This window comes from Prionailurus viverrinus, chromosome A3, assembly GCF_022837055.1.
Source record: "Prionailurus viverrinus isolate Anna chromosome A3, UM_Priviv_1.0, whole genome shotgun sequence".
Taxonomy (NCBI): domain Eukaryota; kingdom Metazoa; phylum Chordata; class Mammalia; order Carnivora; family Felidae; genus Prionailurus; species Prionailurus viverrinus.
In genome coordinates, this window is record NC_062563.1 from 130,583,082 (window position 1) to 130,592,764 (window position 9,683).

The following is a 9,683-nucleotide window of genomic DNA, read 5'->3' on the forward strand; positions in this document are numbered from 1 at the left end:
GGAACCGTAAAAGAAAAAAGGCACACGATAGACACTCTTTATGACTTTTCAATGACAATTCAGGGTTTTTCAATTACTGGGTAATATTTTTCACTCAAATATGTAAATATTTGCAAATGACACCCTATGAATACACCTTATTTTGACTGTAGAATCATAATAAATGCAATTTTAAAAAGAATACTCCATTTGGTATCTTTGCATAAAAAGGACTCCAGGGTAAAGGGCTGTAAAAGTCCTTTGTTCCCTGATTTTTTTCTTCCTTGTTGCTGTTAATTCTTAGTTTTTATTGAGAGTCTGTTTTCTTATAGCTAATTAGCATGTTTAAAACACTTTGCACCTTTTTAAATGTTGGATTAGAGTACGTAAATAAATATAGGTTGAGGAGCACAGGTGTTTTTCTGATTCAATTAGTGCTTCTTTATTCTAAACTCTTCCTTGACTTACAGTCTCTTTCTTAATTTAAAAGATGAAAATAAACAAGTCATTTGGCTATTAGAGCAGCCCATGGAGGGCTCATTAACTGGGTTCTAATTGGGTTCTTTCCAAAACCTGTCACTCAGGACTGAAGGTGAATCTGACGCCAGTAGCAAATGAGTGCACAGAGGGCCGTGAAGTGGAATGACGGAAAGCACTTCAGAGAAATGGGGGAACAAAATGAATTTACGACAAATGAAATGCACTTTTAATGTGGGCAAGAGGTAGGAGGTAAACTAAAGAGAGGCCTTGGGAAGCTAGTGTTTAGAAAGACTGATTTAGTTAGACTCTTCTGAGCTTTTCTTTCATTTTCCTTCTTGGAAAAAGGCAACTGTCTAAACGAGCCATGCTCCAGGAGGCGTGTCACCATCACACAAACACCTAATATCTCTGTGCTCGCCTGTATCCTCACACGTAGCTGGCTGAACCTTGAGTGGTTGACTTATCCCCTTCCCCATGACATGTGGCCTTCCTGGAGGCAAGGAGTGTCTCTCCTATAACTACCTTGCCCCGTATTTAGCCCACGGGAAGTCCTTGGTTGGTGTTTATTGGATCAATCAACCAGTTGATCAGTTGGTCAGTGTGGGAATGCATCGACATGCCCTTCACCTTGGCATAGTCCTTCCTTTACTTTGGCACTCTTTTTATCTGCCCCTCCACTTTACTAAATCTCATTAACATTTCAATACATAATCCAAGGCTTTTTCCAACTTTCTACCACCCGGATAGACATATCACCTCCTCAAAACACACAAGGAATGTCCAGTATGTGTCTCTATTATAATACTAATTGTGGTGTGCTATAATGACATGTTAATGTGTGTACTCCTCAAATGGATCAGGGGGCAGTTGAAGGATGGACTATTAATCATCTGTAGGAGCTTCTCTGTATGTTCTCTAGCACTTCGAGCTTGGCACGTAAGTGGCAATAAATAGGTATTCAGTAAGTGATCCTTGGTGAGGAAGGACAGGAAGTATTTCAGTCAAGGCCACAAAATTTCCCAAATCTAGTGTTGATTCCCTCTTAAGATGGCTTTATTAATTTCTGCTGGGTTTTCTAGCCCCAGAACCAACAAGAACGAAAACACTTCTGGATAGACTATCACAGCAAATCGAGAGGATGAAGCCATAAAACTATGATAAAAGATAAAGGTATGATAAGAATGGTAAAAATAAAAAAAAAATATCTCTCAGGTCAAGAAACATAAAAGAGGCTCTCCTGGCTGAATGGGCGCCGAATCATCAGACAAGCAGCTCTGGGACAGCAAAGGGAGATACGGCTCAGCGTTCAGTGGCTCTCCAGGCGTCAGACAACGAAGCCCCCGCTGCGATCAGCATGAGGATGGAAAAGAGGTGGGGGTAATAAATTTATGAAAAAAAATAACTAGCATAAGATAATTACATATTAGTCATGTAGAACTTTTATATTATTAACATATTATTCTGTTCTAGACATTTAGAACAATGCATGGATAAATTAGGCATCACACTCCTTTACGTAAGCTGCATAAAATGACGATATACATTTTATCTTTTCCAGAAGGTGGGACTAAGATCTAGGTCATGAGATGACCTTTTATGTGTTGAGCTTACTCAACTTGTGAAGAGTTACTCAAGTAATACAAATTCAAAGCACTGCTTCCAAACCAGTAGAGGAAATAGTAAGATGAGCAAAAACCCACCTCACCCAAACCAACAATCTGTTTGAAAGAGGGTAGAAAATGCTACATTAAGAATACCAAGTGAGCGATTTTCTCCCTTGCACCATTTTCTACCGCTGAGCCAACCCACCGGCATTCCTGACTGTCTGGAGCCCGTCCATGAAGGAGGGATTCCTGTCCTGAATAGGACAGACAGCTAACTACGTGGCAGCTGACATGGGACAGATGAAGTTGAGAGTGGTTTCTCAGTCACAGGGACTCATAGCCTGGGGAAGGAGGATACCACACACAGTTCCGGGCCACAGAGGGCTGTGCTCAGAGCTGTGGGAGGCAGGCTTTGTAGTGCAGTGACAGGAAGCTGAGGGAATGCCCGGTCCCTGCGGGAGGATGGGATTGATTTTTTTTTTAATATTTCCCACAATGGCAGGGAGGTAAAACCCATTGGCTTGAGGCTTGGATTGGGCACAGCGAATCCTGTCTACAATATGGGAAGCTTTTCCTGTTGAGGGAGGAGCACATCAGGAGCGAGCAGGAGGACTCCCGGCTGGACCTCCGGGGCCCTGTGAGGCTCAAAGATGCCCAGCAGTACATGGGATTTCATTCAGACCTTACAGGACAATGACCCATTTCTTTCTACAATTACCCAGCTCTAGCCCCTGATCTAGTCAGTGACCAATGTAACATGGTGTTACTTTTTCTTCTCCTCTTTCCCCATCAGGACCTCCGTCCCCTATGAGTATGATTGGTAGTTGTAAATCATAGCGCTTCTCATGTTAAAATTACAGTGAGGAAGAATTTACAAAAATGAATACTTGAATACAACAGAGAGGGAAGAACAAAGGATTCTTGAAAGAGAGGAGAAAAAGAAGATGCAACAAACCGGGGAGGAGATATTTGTTACAATGTAGCGTAAGTGACCTGGTTATCTAGGAAAAAACTGAAAAACAATCGCCACCAACGGAAGGACAACTGAAATAGAAATTGATTTGCAAGTTTCTACTATGGGAAAAACAGAAGACAACTACGTCTCATCTAATGCTGGGAATAATTTATAGTAGATACTGAGTAACATAAAACACTGTTTTCTAGTACAGTTTCAGTTATAGAAATATATATTTTGGGGGGTACCTGAGTGGCTCAGTCGATGAAGCGTCCAACTTCAGCTCAGGTCATGACTTCACAGTTGGTGAGTTCAAGCTTCACATCTGTTAGAGCCCCTCTGCTTGCTTCGGACCCTCTGTCCCCACCTCTCTCTGCCCCTCTCCCATGTGCTCTCTCTCTCTCTCTCAAAATAAATAAATTAGCTTTAAAAATAAGAAATATATAGTGTTTCAAACAACCTTTTCCAATAGCAATCCTTTCTAGAATGGAATTCATTCTTCTTAGGAGCATATTATGTGTCAGACATTGTGCTTTGAACTTTAGGTATATAATTTTACTTAATCCTCACTGCGGTGCTGGTGAACTATATACTATTTTTGAAATTTATAGTTGAATTAATAAAGGGATATAGGGGTTAAGCCAAATTCCCAACATAAGAGACCTTGACAAGTTGAAAGCAGGATTCAAATCCAGGCCTACTTGGCTCTTAAAAGCATAGGGTTCTACATTAAATAATAACTGGGGAAATAATTTCTATTCAGAATTTAAGTAATGGCTTCCAGACACGGCACTCTGATCATAGTTAGTATCGCGGCATGTATAATTAGAGCTTAAAAATTCCTAGAAATGAGTTGTTAACTCCTTTGTATTATTTTGCATACAAGGAACCTCAAGTGAGCGAGTTTAAAATATATCAGTGTGACCTACATGATGAAAGTTTGAAGTTTGTGCATGCACACACAGCAGAATTACAATTATTAAAGTGACATCCCTGAGCTTTTATCACCAATCTGTTAACAGCATGTAAGTAGCAGAGACCAGATAGATCTGGTGTATATTACAGGTTAGCTTTTCTCTTCTGAGTTTGGTTGGGGGGTAGAGAAAGGTAAGGCAAAGATTTCCTTTCAAATGCTTAAATTCTTTCCAATGCTTGAACAAGTTACGTATTGAAATTTTAAACGGGGGGCGCCTGGGTGGCGCAGTCGGTTAAGCGTCCGACTTCAGCCAGGTCACGATCTCGCGGTCCGGGAGTTCGAGCCCCTCGTCGGGCTCTGGGCTGATGGCTCGGAGCCTGGAGCCTGTTTCCGATTCTGTGTCTCCCTCTGCCTCTGCCCCTCCCCCGTTCATGCTCTGTCTCTCTCTGTCCCAAAAATAAATAAACGTTGAAAAAAAAAATTAAAAAAAAAAAAAAGAAATTTTAAACGGTATCATCTAAGACTAAAGCAGTTTAATTGAATGAAATTATGGTAGGGTGGGAATGAATTAGACTTTGCCTAATATGATATCCCCCTTGTGTTTATCTACTTTCTAAAGCAGTGTTTAGTAAACCACACGAAGCATCACCAAACCTGAAGTGTAAGTCCCCGCATTGTGGGAAAGGCAACAGAATCTTCAATTTGTAGCAACAGACATGCTTGGAAATTACTGAAACAAAAAATACAGCAATGTTTTGTGATGTTATAAACCGAAAATTCTCTGCTTCAAGGACACATCCAGAGCTGAACCTTCCAAACACTCTCTGTAATGGGAAAACACTCTCTGTAGATGACTACTAAATATTATTCTAAACATGAATGCCATCAGCGATCTGGTCTAGTTAAAAAGCCTCCTGAATATCAATTTCCTTGAAGAACAAGATGAATGTTTAGCTAGCTCCGGAAAGCTGGCAAATGATTTGTTGTCCAGCAAAACTCAACAATCAGACTTCCCGTAGGAAATAAAGGTGCCAGGAGCTAAGAGATTCGGTGGGGTGGGGGTTGGGGGGGAAGCACAGTGTGGGAATGGGAATAAAATTCTAATTTTATTTCATTTGGCCCAAGGAAACGTTGAGTCTATAAACTTTGTTCTTGTTTCCACTTTTTCCCCCTGAACTCTTCTTCCTCTCTTGGGCTTGGCTCTCACGAACTACTCAAGATGGGAGCTCAATGTGACACGGGCAGGAAGCAGGGTTTGGGGATAATTCTGAGGTATTTTTCAAGAGACAGCATGATATAAAGGACTTGCATATTTTGTGTCTGGGTTGTATGTCTCAGTTACCTATGAAGAAAAAGTGGTAAAAATCAGAAATAAGTTGTGTGTCACTGACTGGAACTTTCACCGTGTCTGGGCTCCTGGGGAACTAAGTCTGGTGAGAGAATTGTGTGCGGAATGAAGAGAAAGACACCTAAAATGACCTTTAAGTCCGCTTCCGACCTGGAGAGTGGGAGACACGGGGAAAGCCATTCAACTGCTCTATTATACAATTTTGCATAGAATTTTTGGACGCAGATGTATAACTTTTCATTTTCCAGGTTACATTTCAAGGAAATGTAACCTCTTGTTCAAACCTGTCAAAAGCACTTTGGATCTGGGCTCTGTGGAATGGCATATGACCCAACAATCATAACTATACACGAGAGGTGAATTTGACAATATGTCGCCCGTGTGATATCCTCAACCAAGCTATTAGTGAAGAAAGAAAAAAATTGAGCAGGACAGGTAAAGGACAGAGACCTACGGAATTTAACCTTTCTCCGTTCTCATTCAAGGTACTGTTTTTGTTTCCTGCATCATATCTTTTCTTACCGTTTCTTTGATAAATGGGGTGGGGGGGGGGCAAAAAAATGTTACTGTTTTTTGCTATTTACCCATTCTTTTGGACTTGGGATTAATTTACTGAGTTCTATTAGACAAATTCATAGCAATTTTACATAGGCATATGATATATTAAAATATTAAGAAGTTAGGTTTTCTTTCCATGAGTATGTCATTTTTCCACATTTCAGTATTATTATATCTTCCAGTAATTTTCATAATTTTATAATTTTTATTAGAACTGTTTCAAAGTTATAGGTTAATTTAGGGAAAACAAGCATGTTTATGATACTAAGACTCTCTGTGCAAGATCATGGACAATTTTAAACAATTTATTCTTAGAGAAACATGTGCTTTGTTAAACATAATATTGGGTACCTCATATTTTCTCATTATTTAAAAAATCTGTTATTTCAGACTGTATTTTCTCATTTTTAGCTAAGGTGTATATATTTGCAATCAATCTTTGCTAACGGACCTTGTGTTCAATAACCTTGCCATGCTCTGCTAGAAATTAACAATAATTTAGTAATCTTTAGGAAGAACCTGTATGTATATCAGGTAATCAACCTATTTCCGGTTTTATAATTCTTCTCTTTTTCTCTAAATATAATTTCTGTTGAAGATTTTTTCATGTCTTTTTTTTTTTTAATTTTTTTTTTCAACGTTTATTTATTTTTGGGACAGAGAGAGACAGAGCATGAACGGGGGAGGGGCAGAGAGAGAGGGAGACACAGAATCGGAACCAGGCTCCAGGCTCTGAGCCATCAGCCCAGAGCCTGACGCGGGGCTCGAACTCACGGACCGCGAGATCGTGACCTGGCTGAAGTCGGTCGCTTAACTGACTGCGCCACCCAGGCGCCCCAAATGTCTTTTTAGCATCTATTGAGATATCCCTTATTTTCCTTTCATCTATTAATACATAAGTTACATTAATGCATTTTCTATTGTAGACAAAAAAAATCCTTGCATTCCTGCAATAAATACTTTTTAGCCACTATGTCATCCATTTTACACTTTCCTTAGTTCCTCTTTTAAAAAAATGTTTACATATTTATTTTAGAGAGACAGTGAGAGAGAAAGAGAGACTGGGGGAAAGGGCTGAAAGGGAATCACCAGCAGGCTCCATGCTGAGTGCAGAGCCTGACGCTGGGCTCGAACTCACGAAACGTGAGATCATGACATAAGCTAAAACCAAGAGTCAGCTGCTGACCCAACTGAGCCACCCAGGTGCCTTGTTACTTTTTATGTAGATAACTCCCAGTTATCAACAAACTTTTTCTGATAATAACTTTTATTCATAACAGTATTTTCTGGGATATTATTTATTCTTATCAAAATAAGAAAATTACCATACATGATACTTCAGCCCCAAACCCATAACTATTTTCTATATAATAAAACATACAGTTCCTGGGACACCTGGGTGGCACAGTCAGTTGAGCATCTGACTTTGGCTCAGGTCGCGATCTCATGGTTTTTGGGTTTGAGCCCCACGTCGGGCTCTGTGCTGACAGCTCAGAGCCTGGAGCCTGTTTCCGATTCCGTGTCTCCCTCTCTCCCTGCCCCTCCTCTGCTCACGCTCTGTCTCTCTCTCAAAAATAAATAAACATTAAAAAAAATAAAAAATAAAAACATACAACTCCACTCTTTAAATAGAATAAACCTCTTAGATTGGGCCACACAATTCTTTAAAAATTACTTTTCAATCACCAGACAATTGATGTGGGCTGTAAATGAATATTATTAACAAGTAATTACTTTGCGTCCTAATTTGGGTTCTGCCTCAAAAGTATTCCACTGGAGGATGAGTAGTCTGGGATATTTGTTCAGAGACCCTGAACAGCTTGTGTGTGGGGGGGTAATTTCCTGTTAGATTTACCCCTCCAGGTATTTGACTCCTTTATAAACCTATGTTGCACTTCTCAAGGCTAAAATACTTTTTTTTTTTGCTCTGGAAATGGCAATTAAAAGAGACCAGCATATCACATACATACTTCATGCATGTTGCTAGCATGTGCCTGGAGCTGTCCTCTACATGATGCAGAAATCCGATGTGTGGGTCATGCGGTAGGATGCACCTTTCATACCTTCTTGTTGCTTTTGGTTCTTAGTGTACAAATCTGGGCAAAAATAAGGACTAATTGCTAATGAAACAAATTAGAGACAGATTCCAGAGAAGAATCCAGGTCTGAGAATTGCCTCACGGTGAGGAGGATACTCTGAGAACATCTTAGCTCTAAGAGTACCTGTGAGGTGCATCCTTTATTGACAAATGGGAGACTTTTTTTTTTGTAAGTAGACGTCACACGGGTGCAGAACCTAATGCAGGGCCTGAATTCACAACCCTGAGATTAAGACCTGAGCTGAGATTAAGGGTCAGAAGCTTAACCAACTGAGCCATCCAGATACCCTGACAAATGGGAAAAATTTTAATGTTTATTTATTCTTGAGAGAGAGAAAGAGAGAATGTGAGCAGCAGAGAGGGAGACACAGAATCTGAAGCAGGCTCTAGGCTCTGAGCTGTCAGCACAGAGCCTGACGTGGGACTCGAAATCACAAACTGCAAGATCATGACCTGAGCCAAAGTTGGACACTTAACCGACTGAGCCTCCTAGGTACTCCAAATGGGAGATTTTTAAAAACATCTACACATCATGCTGTTGTGCAAATAGGTTTGTTTGGAATGTAACTCAAGGATGTCAATACGTAAGGTTTTGCTCAAGATGTTGTATTAAGTTTGGGGGGGCTTTGTATTCTATGCTTTTTATGTAGACACAAACCATGAAGCATTGCGCTGAAAAAGTGAATTCTATCAAATTTGGGGATTGAAAGCCACAGGTCCTCTTAAGAGAATTTTGTACGGGGACACCTGTAATATAGGATACACCTCTATTTTGTTTGGATTTTTGCATCCATATTTATGAGAATGGTCTCTACATTCCCTTGACTATAGGGAATGTGTCTAGTTTTCATTTCAAAATTCTACAAACACAAAAACAGTCTGTGGAGTTGTTTTCTTATGCACTATTTCCCATTTTACTCCTCTTCTAAGATGTTTCCATAAATATGGGACACCTAGGTGGCTCGGTCGGTTGAGCATCCAACTTCGGCTCAGGTCATTATCTTGTGGCTCATGTGTTTGAGCCCTACGTCAGTCTCTCTGCTGACAGCTCAGAGCCTGGAACCTGCTTTGGATTCTGTGTCTCCCTCTCTCTCTGCCCCTCACCCAGTCACACTCTGTGTGTGTGTCTCTCTCAAAAATAAATAAACATTAAAAAAATTTTTTGAAGAGTGGGATTAATTTACTCTGAATATTTGGAGGAACTAACCTGTGAAAACATGAAATTGATCTATTGTCTGTGGTTTAGATTATTATTAACAGATGAATTTTATTCAATACATGTGGGATTTTTCAGGTTTTTAATCTTTTCTTGTAAGGTCCTTTACCATCTCTTACCTTTTCTATGCTTTCCTATATGTATCTCTTCTAAAACTTGCTGACAGTAAGATGTTTATATTTCATCTTTTAAACTCTGCAGTATTTATGGTCCCTTTTTAATTCCTAATACTGTTTATTTGTGACTTTTATTTTATTTATTATCTCTATTTTTTTTCTCTTTTAAGCGTTTGCTATCTGGGAGAACCTGGGTGGCTTAGTCAGTTAAGTGTCAGTCAGACTCTTGGTTTCGGCTCAGGTCATGATCTCACAGCTTGTGATTTCGAGCTCTGCGTCGGGCTCTGTGCTGACAGCTCAGAGCCTGGAGCCTGCTTGGGATTCTCTGTCTCCCTTTCTCCCAGCCCCTCCCCCCCTCACTCTCTCTGTCTCTCTTTCAAAAATAAATAAACTTAAAAATTAAAATAATAAAA